Source organism: Diabrotica undecimpunctata, chromosome 6 (genome assembly GCF_040954645.1).
Source record: "Diabrotica undecimpunctata isolate CICGRU chromosome 6, icDiaUnde3, whole genome shotgun sequence".
Lineage (NCBI taxonomy): Eukaryota > Metazoa > Arthropoda > Insecta > Coleoptera > Chrysomelidae > Diabrotica > Diabrotica undecimpunctata.
The window spans coordinates 99,331,786-99,351,343 of NC_092808.1; the positions used below are offsets into that span (position 1 = coordinate 99,331,786).

At 30.9% G+C, this 19,558-nt stretch overlaps 1 long non-coding RNA gene across 1 annotated transcript; it reads left to right on the plus strand.

The window, feature by feature from the left end:
• Positions 1–2,961: 2,961 nt before the first annotated feature.
• LOC140442740 (uncharacterized) lies at positions 2,962–15,778 on the plus strand. The gene is made up of 2 exons (XR_011951131.1): positions 2,962–3,144; positions 15,490–15,778. It is a non-coding gene; the product is annotated as an uncharacterized lncRNA (long non-coding RNA).
• Positions 15,779–19,558: the final 3,780 nt, after the last annotated feature.

Genomic DNA, 19,558 nt, shown 5'->3' on the forward strand with positions numbered 1-19,558 from the left:
ACGAGCCCACGTTTTTTCTTTTAGGCGTTTTGTACCTTTTCCTTTACTGTTTTATTTTTTAGTTGGTTAATATCGTACTTCATAATTTTTGGTCTTTGAACTTTCTTTAAACTAAGTTTCATTTTGGTGATAAGTGTATTGTGGTCCGAATTTATGTCGGATCCCGGGTACGCTTTAACATATGTTATAGAGTTTCTAACTCGTTTAATAATAAGAATATAGTCTATTTGATTTCGTACTGTGTGATCTGGAGTATCCTGGGGAGATTTCCACGTATATTCCTCTTCGTCTTAGAGGAAGATCAAGAAAGATGTTTGTCACTACGAGCTGTTCTTCAGTTGCAAATTCAATCAAACGGTCTCCGCGTTCATTACGTTCCCCTAGACCAAAGGATCCCACTAAATTTCCACTTTGTCCTTTGCCAACTTTGGCATTAAAGTCTCCCATTATTAGTATTATTTCGTTTTTCCGAATCCTTTTGACAATATTAGTAAGGTCATTGTAAAATGATCTTCTATGATTTCTTCTGGGGCGTCCGCTGTAGGAGCGTATACTTGAATAATGTTTGTTTTTATGGGAAATGTGTTTAGCTGAACTAAGAGCATCCTTTCTGATACCGGTACAAAGTGACTGACAGAATTGGCAATTTTATTATTCATAATTAGACCCACTCCATTTATATGTTCGTTCTTAAGATTTCCTGAGTAAAATATTTTGTGATCTTTGATAACTCGGTATCCCGTATCTGTCCAGCGCATTTCACTTATTCCCATAATATTAATCGAGAGTCTTTCCATTTCTTAAATGGCATTATAGATTTTTCCCGCCTCGTACATTGTTCTAACGTTCCATGTACCTATCTTTATGGCTGTTCGCAATACTCTTAGAGATCCATCATCTAGAATGTAGTTTGGTTCGTGAGGATTTCTCTTGATAACGACCTGGAAGGCCTCACAGTTTGAGGCCTTCTTAAAGTTTTTTATCACCATGATAATTGTACTAGAGATACTTACAAGAAGTTTTTAATGCAGTGGTTTCTCCTTGCCTTCTGCATCCTTATGCCGTTCACTAAAAGTATTAGTTCCTCCGCCTTCGAAGCCGATTTCTCAAACTCCAGGACAAAAGAGTGCCCTAAGATCGCAGTATCACAGCCGCTTAACTCATAATGTGACTGTCGCCTGTGAGTATCTGGAATTAAGCCTACAGGATTTTTACTTCCCACAGCCTTAATCCAGTAATGACATTACTGCTGCCTAATGTCATTCCTCAGTTGATCCGGGTACTTATTTGGCAATGCCTTATTCGTACCTGTCCTGCATATCTGCAGGAACTTTCCCTATCAGCCATATGGGACTGCCGTGTCGAGGTTGAGGATATCCCCCGCCCAGTCTGTCTTCCGTGAAGTACAGAAGAGCCCCTACTCAGTTCAGAGCTCCTCCTCCACGAAAGCTGAGATCGGCCACGGGTAAAGGAATTGACGACTTTAATAATATTTTAACAGAAATATTACCGAAAGCTGAGACAAGAACATTCGTAGAAGAACGATGAACACTTTTTCCAGAAAACAAGGGACTAACAATAGAATATTCGAAGATAAATAAAACCACAAAGAAAAAATAAGTAATAAATAATACGTAACTATACAATACAAGAAAAATACAATTAATTCCATTAAGAACATCCACTGAAAAGAAACAAATGACATAAATGTGATAATAGCAATAATACATCAGTGTTACAAAAGTTTTATTTAAAAATTCTTAATAAAAGGTATATAATTAAAAAGACCCTTTCGGGCTTCAGAGAACGTTTTTCGACTAAAAAGATCATCATCAGTGTATTACCAGACGTACAAGCCACTAAATATTTGAGTACCCTTAAAATATTACAATATGTATTATGTATTCTATTTTTGTTAACAAGATGGTGTGATGTTAAAGTTTTTAACAGATACCCTGAATAGCATCATAAGACTCACAATGGGGTTGCTGCTGAAACAGAGACAATGTCTCTGAATAGGTTCTAGATCCTAGTGAATGGGTTCTGAGTTCTAGTTCTAGGTTGCCATCTACATGCAGAACTACAAGAGATAATAAGTGATATAAATGCAGCTAGTAATGAAGATGATCTAAAAATAAACATAACAATAACAAAAATTGTGTGTAATGAGATAGTAGACGAAGATGTATACATGGAAAAATTAATATATAAATCTGGCTCTTTACTCCTAGAAATCAACAAAAGAATGAAACTGGCTTGAGTTACTTTTGGTAAAAATGTAGGTATATTTAAATCCAAGATGCCACTCCATGTAAAAAAAACATTCTATCAGTGTATACTACCAATCATGACATCGGCTGCAAAACTTGGACAATAAAGAAAAAGATAAAAACGAAACTCAAAGTCACTTAAAGGTCAATGGAGCCATGCATGCTAGATATAACAAAGAGAAATAAAAAAATAATAGGTCACTGAACTAGTCGACGAAATTAATTCTTTAAAATGGCAGTATGCAGGACATCTAGCGAGAACAACTAACGATAGATGGTCCACAAGATTTACATTGTGGTACCCAAGAGGCATTAAGAAATGTGTCCAAATTTAAGATCGGACTATGACATAAAGAAACAAGCCGGTACAACACGGCAATAAAAAGCAAATATTCGTGTAAAAGACAATCGAGGGCGGAAATGAAGAATGACTGCCTATGTAAGGTAGGCTGCACCATAATCAGTAGAATACGCTGAGAATGACGATGATGAGAAATATGCAATTTGGCATCCATTAAACAAATCTTAAATACCTAACTATTTTAAAACTTTAATTAAGAAGTTTTACTTTATAAATTATTAAAAAATATGTTTTAAAGTGGTTTTTCTAAATTATAATTTAATTGATTTTGGTTATATTCTGCTATGTATAACATTATTAGTAAAATCTACAAAAACGGTCCTGCACGGATTAATATTGTTTTGTTTTAAGAAACTATATTATCAATTTTGTCAACTTTGGTACATATATAAAATAGGCTGAATACCTTAACTAAATTAGATCATTTGCAAATTTAATATATAAAAACGACACTCAAAATGAAAACTGTATTTTTCGCAATCTTTATGGTCATCGTCGTGGCTGCCCTAGCTGGTAAGAATACTAAATATAACTTTATTTAGTTTTTTTAGATTTAGATTTTTGGCTGTTTTTAATTTTGATGCCATCATATGGTGGTTTGCTAAGTAGTCTGTAAAGAATTTGTTATTGATCTTTAAAATTCACTGTATTTTTTCATTAACTTCTATACCTTACGCTGCCTTCTGATTTATTAAAAAATTCTATTAAATAATCCGTGTTATTTATTATGTATATGTATATATATATATATATATATATATATATATATATATATATATATATATATATATATATATATATCTATATATATATATATATATATATATATATATATATATATATATGTAAATAGTAAACTCTTAAATATTGGGGAAATCTGCAAGAAAGACTCTAATGTGTATCAATTGTTTCGCCGAACGTTTTCGCCAAAGAGGATTAATTTGGCTTCTTCAGGGCTGAAAGAGAATAAATTATAATTAGCTACCATATATTATCTATTAAAACATTATTGATCTTACCGTAACTTAGAATTGTAGAGTTAGAATATTAAAAAACTTTGCTAGTAACATAGTGGTGTTTTTTGTTACTATGTGCAAAAAAAGTTTTTTTTATGGTTTGAAATGTATGGTAGCTTTGAACTTGACACGTAAAGGCTAACCCAAGGTTAATCGAAAAACCCAATGTAACTACATTTAAAAGGAGGTAATTCTTTGAATTGTCGGCAATAACTAAATTTTTGATTTTTAGATAGTTTAAAAGTGAGGTTCTGTTTTAACCAGAACGCAAGCGCTGACAACTTCATTGTTCTTATGAATCTTTATGTCGTTAAGGTTCATTGGTAAAAAACGAATGAATTTAAATCCCAGTATAGGGAAATATTATTTTGATTTACTTTATTTAATTATATTATATTGTTCATGTATTATTGCATCTTATTGAGATGTATCTAAGAAAAGCAAGGGAATGTTATATATTTTTTTGTGTTAATGAAAATTAATTATAAAGATATGTTAGTTGTTAATGGATATATCAGTCAAGTTAGTTATCTGTGATATAGTATTGTTCTTGGTATCTGATTTAAGTAACAAGTGGTATATATCGCTTAGATTCTTGATGTCACTCTTAACATTAATGGAGAAATCGTTAAGGAAAATATATGACATTTCAATGAACTCTCTTTTAGATTTATTGTTCTCACGGTGGAGAATTGTGGTGTTAGTATAGTCCATAAGATGACCAGTGGAATGGACATGTTTGGCTAATGCACAACGGTCAGGGTGAACTCGAGAATCACTTTTGTGTAGTGTAATACGTGATTTCAATAATTGAGATGTTTGACCGATGTAGGAATTGTTGCAAGAGAGACATGGAATGTTGTAGACAATATTACTAAGCCTATCTATGGGAGTCTTATCTTTTATCTTAGAATAAAGATTATTAATTGTTAGGGCTGATCTACAAGCCACATTGAGTTTAATGTTGTTATTATTATTGCCAAAGCTATTTTCAACACTTTTCAGAATCCTTGTTAACCCCGGAGTGATATCTCTGAAATATGGTAATGAAAAATATTTGTTTATAGGAGTATCCGAATATTACATTAAAGATTCCTTTGAGATGGTAAATAAATATAATGGCTACATACTACCATCAAATTATGTCCTCGTTAGCCTTGACGTTGTATCCTTATTCAGCAATGTTCATCTAGGAATATGTTTGACATCAATAGAGATCAACTGGGACCGTATTAGAGGTTGTTGTTCCATGTCTTACGACAGATTCATCAGCATCGTCGAATTTCTCTTTAACAACACTTACTTCTCAATTAATGATAAATTCTATCAACAAACTTTCGGTACCCCTATGGGAGCTAAGATTTCTCCTATCATTGCAACTTACGTTATGGATTATGTATTAGACTCAGTCATTCCTTTACTATCCTTTAATATTCCATTTATTAAAAAATATGTTGATGATATCATTTTGGCTATACCCAAATGACAAGGTAGATGAACTATTAGATACTTTTAATGGTTATGACCCCTACATCCAGTTCACTATAGAGAGGGAAGATGGTAATTGGTCCGTCCCCTTTCTCGACATAAGGATGATCAGGGAAACCAACAACATCAAAATAGATTGGTATCAAAAACCGAACCATTCTGGTAGATACCTTAACTACAACTCATACCATAACAATTCTACCAAAGTCAACTTAATCAAACAGATGAAAAATAGAGTAACAAAACTATCAGATCCTTCATTTCATACAAAAAACCTACAAATCCTACAGAAACTTTTTATTTCAAACGCTTATCCAACACCATTAGTCAATAAGATTTTGTTTAATACTATCCATGACGAAGATATTACACCTTCCTTCGCGACTAACAATGCTGATCCTGATGTCTTAAGTGGGAACCCAGTCTCGGATACTCCTATAAACAAATATTTTTCATTACCATATTTCAGAGATATCACTCCGGGGTTAACAAGGATTCTGAAAAGTGTTGAAAATAGCTTTGGCAATAATAATAACAACATTAAACTCAATGTGGCTTGTAGATCAGTCTTAACAATTAATAATCTTTATTCTAAGATAAAAGATAAGACTCCCATAGATAGGCTTAGTAATATTGTCTACAACATTCCATGTCTCTCTTGCAACAATTCCTACATCGGTCAAACATCTCAATTATTGAAATCACGTATTACACTACACGAAAGTGATTCTCGACTTCACCTTGACCGTTGTGCATTAGCCAAACATGTCCATTCCACTGGTCATCTCATGGACTATACCAACACCACAATTCTCCACCGTGAGAACAATAAATCTAAAAGAGAGTTCATTGAAATGTCTTATATTTTCCTTAACGATTTCTCCATTAATGTTAAGAGTGACATCAAGAATCTAAGCGATATATACCACCTGTTACTTAAATCAGATACCAAGAACAATACTATATCACAGATAACTAACTTGACTGATATATCCATTAACAATTAACATACCTTTATAATTAATTTTCATTAACAAAGAATATATAACATTCCCTTGCTTTTCTTAGATACATCTCAATAAGATTCAATAGTACATGAACAATATAATATAATTAAATAAAGAAAATCAAAATAATATTTCCCTTTACTGGGATTTAAATTCATTCGTTTCTTACCAATGAACCTTAACGACATAAAGATTCATACGAACTAATAATGAAGTTGTCAGCGCTTGCGTTCTGGCTCAAACAGAACCTCACTTTTAACTGTCTGAAAATCAAAAATTTAGTTATTGCCGACAATTCAAAGAATTACCTCCTTTTAAATGTATTTACATTAAGTTTTTCGATTAACCTTGGGTAAGCCTTTACGTGTCAAGTTCAAAGCTACCATACATTTCGAACCTTATAAAAAAACTTTTTTTGCACATAGTAACAAAAAAAAACACCACTATGTTACTAGCAAAGTTTTTTAATATTCTAACTCTACAATTCTAAGTTACGGTAAGATCAATAATGTTTTAATAGATAATATATGGTAGCTAATTATAATTTATTCTCTTTCAGCCCTGAAAAAGCCAAATTAATTCTCTTTGGCGAAAACGTTCGGCGAAACAATTGATACACATTAGAGTCTTTCTTGCAGATTTCCCCAATATTTAAGAGTTTACTATTTAACTAATCTGCAAAGATTAAATTTCTTTTCTATATATTTATATATATATATATATATATATATATAAATATATATATAAATATATATATAAATATATATATATATATATATATATATATATATATATATATATATATATGTATATATATTTGTATATATATATATATATATATATATATATATATATATATAGATAGATAGATACCTAAACGCCAGGTATATCGGTTATAGCAAATTTAAAAGATTTGCCTAACTTTTGATCTTTATATTCTAGCTGCTCACGTTATAACGTTTATTTTAGAGGCTTTTATTTTCTTCTCTTTCTTTCAATCTTCTTTTCTTCTTTCAATTTTTGAGATTCGTAAAAAATTTAAACTTTATTACATTCTTTTATTATTTTTCTTTGTTTGCGTATCTAATTAATCCGCAATACTCCAATAATCGACTAAATTATTTTCTTTGATTTGCTAATAGCTGATCTACTAAATCTGATGATAGTGTTGTAATTTATACAATTTATACAATAGTTTTTCCTTTTACAAATGTAATAAATTGATCGTTCTGTAATTGCAAATTTGCAGATAATTTGAAAGAACATAAGGTAAAAAAAAGAACTATTAATAGGATCAGGCAAATTATAGATCCAGTATTATTTAGTCATTATTTGATTAAAATTTTTAAATATCAGTTCTAAAACAATAAATAAATTTTTGAAGTTTGTACTTGTAGTCCAACCTGTAAATAAAAAAATGTAGAATAATTATTGAATTTATATAAACAGCACATCGTTAGGAATAGCATTGTCTGTAGTAACCTACAGGTGTTTGCAACTCCAAATTGTTGGTTATAACTTTTTATCGCACTTTTAAAATGCAAAAACGTTATTTTTTGATTATTTTTATTTTTATTGTATTAAAATAATATGTTGAGGTACACTGAGTACAATATTAAATAAAAATAAAACTTTAAACTTTAACTAGACAAAAAATTTTAATCTGATTTGTGCTACATTAAGTTTGGCCCAATAGTTTACGCAAAATTAACGATTGAATGTCCAAAAATGCGAAATTTTCGCCTTTTTTTATTTTTAAAATAACTTTTTACTCACAATCACAAGATAAGATCGGTCATTTTTTTAAGATACGTTTAATTGTTTATAAAAATCTTAATCTTTCATTGGTTTCACAGCGCCAAAACTTTTTTTTTCTAAAATAGATAGAAATGTAATTTAAAACGGATTGTCTTTTTGGTTAATTATATTTTTATGTAGAAATAAAAATCATTGCTTAAAAAGTTTTTCAACCTTTTATTTATTGCTTTGAATTAGGTTCCACTTTTGTGTTATAACGTTAATTGAATAATCCTATTCAATCAACGGTTATAAGCAATTAAGATACAGCGCTCGCTAAACAGTACACACATTTTTAATAAACTAATTGATTCTTATAGCTGAAGTCAAGACAAAGTTTAAAAACAAAGTTCTCCACGATAGTTCAATAGTGCATAGTTAAAGCCTAATTTTTTATCACGATTTAATATTTATTTTTAAAAAAACTCTTTTTATATTTAAAAAAACATAAGTAAAGTTGACTGATTTTTCGAAAAGCCGAATCGGCTCGGTTTTGGCTGGTTCTCCTATCGGCCCGGCGCAGTAGTCCAAACTGTAGAGACAAAATGAATGATTTTAAGCATTAATTAGCGAATTTTTGAAACCAGCACTGCGTTATAAAGGGTAATGAATAAAGTAACTTCCTTCTTCGTATTTCGATCTTTCTAAAACGTACGATCTTCGTATTTCGTTTGAGAGAGATATTTGTAGTTTCATTAAAATTTGATTCACGATCAACTCCAGATTTTTGCCCACGAAGTAGGAATGGGAAAAACCTACCGATTTTAAACAAAAACCGGTTTTTTACTTCGCAATAACCGGTTCTATCAGTTGTTTTTTTGTGTCCCGGTTATAGCCGGTTTTTTATTTTTAAAGTAAAAACCGGTTATTAGGTTTTTAAGGTGATTAGCCATTTTATCGCCTTTCGATGAGGCCACAAAGGAGATCTCGGGTTCCCAATATATTACTGCTAGCCTTGTTATCCCCTCGTGTCTATTATCGAGAGATGTTTAAAAAACCTTAAGCCAAACCTTAGTACAGCCCAAAAGTTATGCCAAAAGCTTATAACTAGCCTTCAAGAGAGGGACACCAAGCTTTTACGAAACCCCCTGTTTGCCATGCTACAATCACTGAGGTTTAAATAGCTATATCTGAATTCGTCTATAGCGGAGACAGTCACATCCAATTTAGGCTCGGAAGTTAGGACGTACCTTACCAAAATCGGAGAACTTTCTCCTTACTGCTCCTTTCAGAATGAAGAAGGCAAAGTCAGTTTAAAATCAAACTCTCTTTGGTCTTCACACCATCTGGAGTTGGGGAACAGTGGTTCCAGTTCAAGTTCTTAGGACACACGGATTCAAAGATCTTTTCCAAATGAACTGACTCTATATCTGCAGCAGCCTTTGCTGCCGAGATTAAGTGGTCCGTTTTCATTCTAGGAGCAGAACAGAACCTGTATGCGAGGCTTGGCTTTTATAGCTAAAAAATACATGTCGTTAGTCGGAAGTCGGTGGCATCAGAGAGACTGGTGTCATCATTGAATGATATTGTGTCAGATGAGAGAAGCCGCTTAACCGACCAATATATATATATATATATATATATATATATAAATATATTTATATATATATATATATATATATATATATATATATATATATATATATATATATATATATATATATAAATGAGTTTTTCTCAATAGGCTTCATGAAAACTACATAATGCTAAATCCATTTCATATAATATAACCTATTTGTAACCTTCTAACCTATACTTTTTTACTTAAAATATTACTTCATTCTACTTATAATACACTTCTATTGTATATTATTGCAATATGTGTATATTAATTTTATACTATATTATATTTAATAATAATCAATAAATATATAATAATAATAATAAAATAATAAATACTTAAATATAATAATAGGATAAAATGGTTTTATTAAAAATTGTATTTTATTTATATTGATATTGATGTTCTTTTGATAGTACTAATTTTGATCATATTGATATCGAGTCGAATGAAGTGTCGCAAACTAAAGTGCATTGTTGTAACTTTGTAACCTATTGTATTAAAAAAACCAAAAACCGGTTTTTGAAAAAACCGGTTTTTTTTTTGGCCGGTTATAATCGCCAGGTTAAATCGTAAGCAAAAGAAACCGGTATAACCGAAAACCGGTGTTTTGTCAAAAACCGCCATCCCTACCACGAAGACTTAGCTTAGTTTCAGTTCTTTCTGCTTTTTATCGAAAACTATGATACTATGTTTATCAAAACACTATGCTTTGTCACATAATCAAGATATTTAAGTAAAGTTTTTTCCATCAAGTCATTTATTGCCATAGGATTTGGTGTAAAAAGCTCCCACCAACAAGCCAATTCGGCTACTCGAAAAAACAGTCAACTTTACTAATATTTTTTGACTATAAATAAAAATTATATCCTTATAAAATATAGCTCTTTGATTATTCAATGCCGCCAATTTTAATTCTTATAAATTTTTATAAACACAGCAGCTGTGATTTTTTAAATTAATTTAGCTAACTCCCAAATTCAGAAAAGAAATTTCTAGGTAAATTTGTATATGAATATTTAAATTGGAAGATACAAAGTAAAGAGCTCGGTTTCAAATTTATCTCTTTGCACTAATTGCTTAAAAATTAAGTAAGATTTTTACACTCATAACAACTTAATAATTTATTACACACAAGTGGACAGCTGACTTCACGATACGCTATGTATTTGGGAGCATTTTTCAATAGCTATTTAATAATATAATCATTTCTCAGAAAAAATTATATCTATTACTAAAGTGTGTAAAAAATTTACATCGTTATAAAGAGTCGCTTAAATAGTACCAAATATTAACATTATCAGTATTATACATATTCAGCTATGTGTATACAGTGATGAGTGTCTTAAGAACCGACAAAATAACGCAAAATATAGAAAACATAATACGTTGTTATCTGCTCATGCTGCAGCTCTTAAGTCGATAGAATCGTGGTCTAAAAATGTTGGGCTCCAATTTTCCACCCCAAAATCAAAAGCTATACATTTTCACGAAAATCAAATTCACAAAAGCTCCCAAATCTATTTTTATGCAATTCTCCAGTAGAATTCTCCTATAGAATAAACAAAAGAAAAAAAATTCCTAGGGATGTACCTGGACTCAAAATTAAGTTGGAAAAGTCATATACACTCGCTAAGACTATCGTGCCAAGCTGAATTAAACATTATGAAATGTGTATCACATAAAAATTGGGAAGCAGATTTTCCAACTCTAATAAATTTATATAGAGCTTTAATTAGATGAAAACTGGACTACGGATGTGCTGTATGTAATATCGTAAACCAAACATTGCTCAAAATTTTGGATACTCTTCACAGTTCAGCCGTAAGACTTGCTCTAGGAGCATATTGCACCAGTCCTGTGGACAGTCTACTCTGTGAAGCTGGACAGCCACCCTTAAACCTAAGAAGACAATTAACTCTATCGTATGTCTCGAATATAAAATCTAACCCAAAAAATCCAGCTCTTTATTATGCTGTTGCTAACAGGTTCCAGGAGTTCTATCAAAAAAGAAATAAGGGTTCTGTACCTTTCTATGACCCATTTATCGTACCTGTGAAATAAATTTATGTTTTCCTTAAGTAGTTCCCTCTCCGCTTTGTAACCTTAAACTTACAGCATATAACAAGAATAACGTGATACCCATTTTTTTTAAACTAACTTTCTCCATATTCTCACACAGTACAAAAATTACCATTTTATATACACAGATGCATCTAAGACCATAAATAGAGTAGGAGCATGCTTTGTGATATCACATGAACATTCCATCTATAAAGCGTGTCCTAAGACAAGTATTTTTACAGCAGAACTATTTGCCATCATTAAAGCCCTAACCTTTATTCTAGAAAAAAAACTTTTAACCCCAAATTTCTTATATCTGATTCACTTAGTTGTCTGACATCAATTTCTCAGATTTATCCCTCTCATCCAACATTACAGCAGATTAAGTTAATTTTATACCATATATACCAAAACAATTTGACAGTAGAGTTTCTCTGGGTACCGTCACACGTTGGAATAGATGGTAACGAAAAGACAGATAGTCTAGCTAGGTCCACAGTAACCAATACAGCCGCATAAGTGGAAAATCTAACGGTGCATTTGGATTTAAAACCTTACTTAAAAGCAAAATTGTACGATGTTTGGCAAAACCAATGGAATAGAAGGACCACTAAATTAATAGAAATAAAATCTTCCATCCTTCCATGAAACTTCTGACCTTCAAAGCAACAACATCAAGTCCTAATAACACGTTTCAGAGTATGACACACTTCTACAACACATGAATACTTGTTGAAGAGAGAAGAGGAACCAGTGTGTTTTGTTTGTGAATGTAAAGTGACAGTGAAGCACATTTTGATTGACTGTCCGATATACCTAGTTAAAAGACTATATCACCACATTCCAAAAACATTAAAAGAACTTCTAGGAGAATCTAAATACGTAGCTGACTTGATAGAATTCTTGAAATCTATACACTTTTTTAATAAAATTTAATACAATACATCAATAATTAAAATATATATTGTATACATTATTATGTAATTGATATTTTGTATATGCCTATGTATGTCTATCACTTTTTGTATTTTTCTTATGCTAATAACCCTAAGTGGTTAAATAAGTGGTTTAAAAAAAATAATACGTTGTGAAATAAAAAGATACGAAACTAGTAGAGGTGGAAAATTATCGATAGAAACCTATAATTTACATTACATTACATTAGGACTATAGATAGTTTCCCATCTTTGGACGTTAGATTATAAGCTAGTTTACTTGAATCATAATATATAGTTTGTCTCAAAATATATCGTTTTGACTTTCCCGTCGTTAAATGATTAGTGGTATTATCGCCATTATTAATAGACAAATACGTTTTAAATTTCTACCTGACCGCTCAGGGTTGAATCAGGTACGGCTAATGTAATCAAATCAGTCATTAAAAATCTCTACTTGCTACTGTGTGTATAGTATATTAGTGAAGATTGTTCGTAACAAATATGTTTCATCCACGGAAAAATAATCATACTTTATAGTGTGTCATACTTTAATAGATAGGGGCCTAATCAAACAGAATGTTGTGAAAATAACATATTTACTTACAAAAACGTCGATATCGTCGACAAAGGCTATTGTTAGCGAAGAACCATTGACAAGACGAAAAAAAGTAGTAATTTTTGGTCTATATATATATATATATATATATATATATATATATATATATATATATATATATATATATATATATACATATATATGGCTTTAAAATAATTAACATTTTTTAATAAAGACTCATAAATTTCAGTTTTAGTACCTGTTTGCCGCTTTTTGTAGCTGTAGACTGTAGCAGCTTGCGTTATCCATGACGATTACACTACTTTCAGGAATATTTTGTTTTGAAGTATTGGAAACCATCAAGACACGAAAGCTGCAATACCTGGGGCATGTTATGCGTAATGAGAGATACAACCTACTTTAATTGATTATACAAGGGAAAATCCAGGGCAAGAGAAGTGTAGGAAGAAGAAGAATCTCATGGTTGCGTAACTTGAGGGAATGGTACGGATGCACATCAATTGAACTATTCAGAGCAGCAGCATCTAAGATCAGAATAGCCATGATGATTGCCAACCTCCGTCGCGGAGATGGCACGTGAAGAAGAAGAAGATTCAACCCTGAGCGGTCAGGTAGAAATTTAAAACGTATTTGTCTATTAATAATGGCGATAATACCACTGATCCTTTAACGACGGGAAAGTCAAAACGATATATTTTGAGACAAACTATACGTATGACGTCGTTGAAACGTGGCATACACTCTTGTCAATACAGAATTATCGTAGTTTGGTTTTTTAGGGAGGATATTGTACTTTCACACCGACGCACATGAGTTTTTTTTGCAATATTTAAATTAATATTAAAATTTGAAATTATTTTATTTATTTCAAAATGTGGCAAAATAAACGGCAAATTTTATTAAATGTGTTATCTTTTTATACATTTTTTTGTACTATTCCTGTACCTGTAGTAACGCTAAAAGGAAATTTACTATTTTTACTAAGAGTACGCTACAATTTTATTTTAAAATAAGTTTATATTAATATTTGAATTTCCAATTCGAAAATCGTTTTCAAGATACAAAACATTATTGTATTGAAATTTTTTTTGTCAATTGGCTAAATTATTAATATAATAAATTAACAGAAAAAAATTAAAACATTCTAAGGATTAAAAAATTTCCGATATAAATACTAAATTGTGTTAAGATGCCACGAGAAAACACCTTCAGAAAAATACTAAGAAAAAAGGAAAATAAATAAATATTTTATATAATATTAACTACTGGGTATTTAATAAATTTATTTCTAAACCTTATGTTTACACTTACTCATACGTAGGTACTCTTTTTTGAATTTAGGGGTCAGGCATTATTTTTTCTTGTACAAACCACATGATCGTCTATTTTGCAGACCAACTATACTCTTCTACATCATCATGTTGTTAGTATTTATGATGGGGGTAAATATAGATTAGTCTTTAGTTTAAAAAATATTCAGGCCATTGTCCACGTCCTAATCAGTTTAGATCTGTGTTATATATTATCTGTTATATGTTATATATTATATATAAGTCTAACATTTTCATCATAACTACAACTTTGGTAATATCTTCTTCTTCTTCATGTACCATGTCCTTTCTTAACGTTGGTTACCATCATAGCATAGCTATCTTAATTTTATTCACTGCCACCCTAAATAGCATGCTTGTATCAACACCATACCAATCTCGCAAGTTCTTCAACCATGAGATTCTTCTTCGTCCTACACTGCGTTTGCCTGCTATTTTTCCTTGCATGATATTTTGTAGCAACCTATATTTGGGACCTCTCATGACATGTCCGAAATACTCCAGCTTTCTCTGCTTGATGCTTTTTATGATCTCAGTAATCTTGCTGAGACGTTCTGGTATTGTGGAGTTTCGAATCTTATCCACCCAGGGTACTTTTAAAATTCCTTTATAGCACCACATTTCGAAAGCCTCAAGGCGATTTATACCGATTTTATTCACAGTCCAGGACTCGTCATAAAGTAGGACCGAGAACACGTAGCAGCGAAGTAGGCGGATCCTCAATGCCAATTTTAGGTCTCTGTTACATAACACCTTGGACATCCTTCTAAAAGCCGCTTTAGCCTGCTCTATCCTAGATCTAATTTCGCCGTGACTTTCTGCGTTACAATTTAATTGCTGTCCAAGTTGAACGATTTTATCAACTTGCTCAAGCTCATGGTAATATCAGCTGTCATTAAATCATTAAATATATTGCTTTAGCAGCGACTGATGACTTTAAAAAACAATGTCTTAACCAATCCAGTGTATAAAAAAAAGAGTAATAGGAAATTCATTCATGTTTATCTTGAACTTTCTAATAAAAAATCTTTTAACGACAATATGACCAATGAGTAATAAAACTTGTTTAATAATTTTAGATCCCATAGCTTTACCTCAATGTGGTGAAAACGAGATCCGAGGATGTGAATCCTGCTGTCCTGAATTAGAAGTAAATTGCCAAAACAAGATACCTAGCCTATGTCTCAAACCTTGTCCAATGATTTGTAAATTTAAATGTGTTTGTACTCTAGGATACCTTAGAGACACCAACACTGGAAAATGTGTAAAAGATTGTTAATCATTTAATCTTATAAACTATATAAATAAATATTGCTTACTTAAATTGTAAATTGGTTTCGTAAGAAAAATAAATAATTCTAATTATAATTATGATGTTTTTTATTTATTATCAATATTTATTGTACAAATATAATAGTATGTTTTAATCAAAAGGTTCGCTTCAGAGATGGCATTAAGTGGATTCGAATCGATGAATTTGGAAGCTATCTATACAAAGAGTCGTATGATGAATATACTCCATTTCTTAAGGTTTCAATATTTAAGAATAAACCAAAGGTACCCACAGAAAATATTCACTTTTCTAGAATCTTAGAGAAGACTGGAAATATATCAAACAAAAAAATTACTGATATTTTTACGCAGTTGCCAGATATTTCAGAAGAACATCGTGGATATTACGAACGTGTGATTCGTGAATATGAACAAAACAGAAATGCTCCAATACCGCAAAAACGTCAAAGAAAGTAGTAATATCTATTTAAAACATTTTTTATAAGTTTCAACAATAATCTAAATCTGTTACTGGTTTTATGAATAAATAAATTATTTTTTTGTAGTCAACTCTTTATTTCGGTAAATAATCTATTCCTTTTGGTACTTGGTAATAATAGAAGAAGGTGTTATGTACATTTTTGTTAAAAAAAGAGGAAGAAGATGATAGTATTAAAAGACTTAATATATACCCAAAAACTTATTACTTATGTCCTAACATAAACCCTATAATATAATAGTTCCAGTGTTTTTAATAAAAAAATGACAGCATCATTCACTAAAAGTGGATTATCTTGAAAATTAGTATTTGTAACTTAACACCTTCTTCCACTCGGCCCTTCAATTATTTTAGGCTTTTGTATTTTAAAATAATAATTACAATAAATCACTGTATGACCGAAAATAGTCAATTTTGAAATACATTACTTCATGTCTAATTGGCAAAATTTTTGCGTGTTTTGTTTTTACGCTAGTATATGTGAGTTCGAATCCCAATATGAATTATAACATAATTCGAGTTGTTGGTTTTTTATTTTTATCTTCCACAAACATTTTTTGAAGTTATACTTCTATATGCGCATTTGACGTTGGAAATTTGTACGGGAGTAAATCGGCAAAATCATTACATGATGTAATTTTTTAAATTTTTAATTTGTATTGTATTATTATATTGAATTATGTTGCAGTGTATTGTATTGTATTTTTATATTAATAACAAAATAAACAATGAATTTTTTTTGCATTCAACTCCTTTCATACATATATATAAGTAAAAATATACATTTTCATCAAAATATTGATTGATTACTTATACTAAATACACCAATATGGTAAATATTTACTATACTTCTATTACAAGTCATATGTTGTTTATATACAGTAAACGATGCACCATATACCTATATACCTAATTCTCTTTCTGCTGTTTCTTACCTATAGCATTATATATGTCATAATTGTTCAGATTGACTCCCATATAAATTTGTAACCGCGAACGCGTGTATAGAAGTATAACTTCTACCGGCAGTCGCACTGGACTGCCACACCCGTTTTTTTTTAATTAAAAACAAAATTAATTAGTAGTTAATTGACTCAAAATTTTCGGTAAAATTTTTAAAAATTTAATATTTACAAAATGAAACTAATTTTAACATAGTAAGTTAAGTTTCCACCGTCGTTTTTTGTCAGAATAGTGAAGCAGCTCTTCGGGAATTTTGCAGATCTGTCATATGGGCGCTAATTTTAATTGAGATTTCGACTCAAAACATGTCGAAATTAATATGGCGACGTTGAAATGCGACTTTGCGAGCCTTGTGGATTTCAGCTGAACTAACCAAACGACGTCACTAATTTTCGGTTTATCGAAATTAATTTCAACTTCAAGAAAGTGGTTGAAATTTCATTTCGAGTCGAAATTAATCTGGCATGACTGGCTGGACTGGGAGAAGTGAACTTAGGTTCAGTTTAGGCGGTGTTGTGTTTTGATACTTGCAAGGAAAACTGAGGCAAAAAGTATTAATATGGCTGCGTTTTACGGACATTTGCTGGTTTTGGAGCAATTAGAGAGGATAGATATCCGACGCTTACAACGGAGGATAAGAAAAATGTTACGGGATACTCAAAATCCTTTTTCACTAAGTGATACTCAATTTAAGCAGCAAATCCGGCTTAATAAACAAGCTGCAAATTATTTGATAAGGATATTAGAAACATATTTGGAGGAGGGTGTTTATGCCTCTAGGATACCCAAAATGTTTAGGGTAAGTATTACTAAGCTGCTGTAAATTTAAAAATATATTAGAATATAACCACTAAGTCAAATCTTAGTGGTTACATTAACCTTAGTGGTTATATTAACTTAAGGATCTCCCACATCGCCTTTTTTCTTTCCTTGTCATCATGGCCAAGGAATTTGCCCTTGGTCAAACAATGTAGTGCCACGATCACCGACAGCCTCTCCATCCATTTTCTTTCAATTCAAAATATAATTGAGAATGGCCACTATATGATTTAACAACTCAAACAAGAAAAAAAAGATGTTCACGTAACGTAAACAAAGCAAACATTCAACAAGCGTTGTTGTGCAGCGTGCAGCCAATAAACAAGAGGGCCAACCCAAATTTTCAGCAGTGTCAAAATGATAAAGTAAATATCCCCAGTTTTAACTACAATCGAAATGAATGAAAATCGCTAGCGATTGCGACTGTCATGGTGTAGTCGCTTTTAAATTTTGACATCAAAATGAAATAGAATCGGGGCTCTAGACAGTTCAAGAAGTTTTAAGTATATCTAAGTACAAAATTATAAAATATTTAAAAAACGGTCCTGAAAAATGTACTATTGCGCTTTGTTATTGCATAATTTTATGTACAAATATAAAAATTAAATTATACTCTAGTTAGTTAAATAAACCAAAGTTAATAAAAAAATTATCTAGTAAATAAACTGCTCCCAAAACTAAAAATGAAATATTTTTTTGTTGCTACCTTCTTTTTTGTTGTTGAGGCTGGGATATATGGTAAGAATATGTCGTCTTTATTTAAATCTTAAGTTATTATTATAATTTTAAGTTGCTTTTTACCTGTATCTTAAATCATTTTAGTGTAATCATTACTATTGGTAAGCATTAGCATATTTGAGCTGTACTTGTTTGTATTACTGTTTAATCTCATTTATTTATAGATTAATCTAATTTATTTTCACAAAACTCTTCAGAATACTAAACTTTTTTGTTAATGATACAATAGGAACAAAATACACCAAAACAGTACAAGAAAGTTGTCAATCATAAGAAACAAGATAATAAAAAGCTTTCATACATAAAACACAAAACTTTTTATTTACAAAGCTTAACAGCCGTTGAAGGCTTAGGGCTAAAATACAATTATTACAATTAATATATTACTTGTATATTACAAAACGTGTAATAATTGTGTTGGTTTCTTGTCCAGTCAATATCCCTGCCTGCTAAATTGGTTTATTATTTTTCTTCATCCATCCCTGTTTATTACTCTTTCTTCTCAACCATTAATTCCCCTTTTTCTGAAATATTTCTATACGCTATCAAACTATCTTTGTCTGGGTCGTACTTTCCTTGTTTTCGTGATGGGCCCCGTTTTAGAATCATCTTTGGCATCCTCTCCCTTTCCATAGTCATCACGTACCTCATCCATGTCACTCTCTGTGCTTTTATAAAGCCACTGATGCTTGGCTCGTTATACAGATCATCTAGCTCCCTGTTTGTTGGTCGCACCAAACCTTCCACCGAGTTTTTGCCTCCATATATAGCTCTGAGTATTTTTCTTTTCCATCTTTTCAATTTCTTTAAATCTGCTTTTATATATTGTATAGACAATGAAGTCTATACTTTACTAC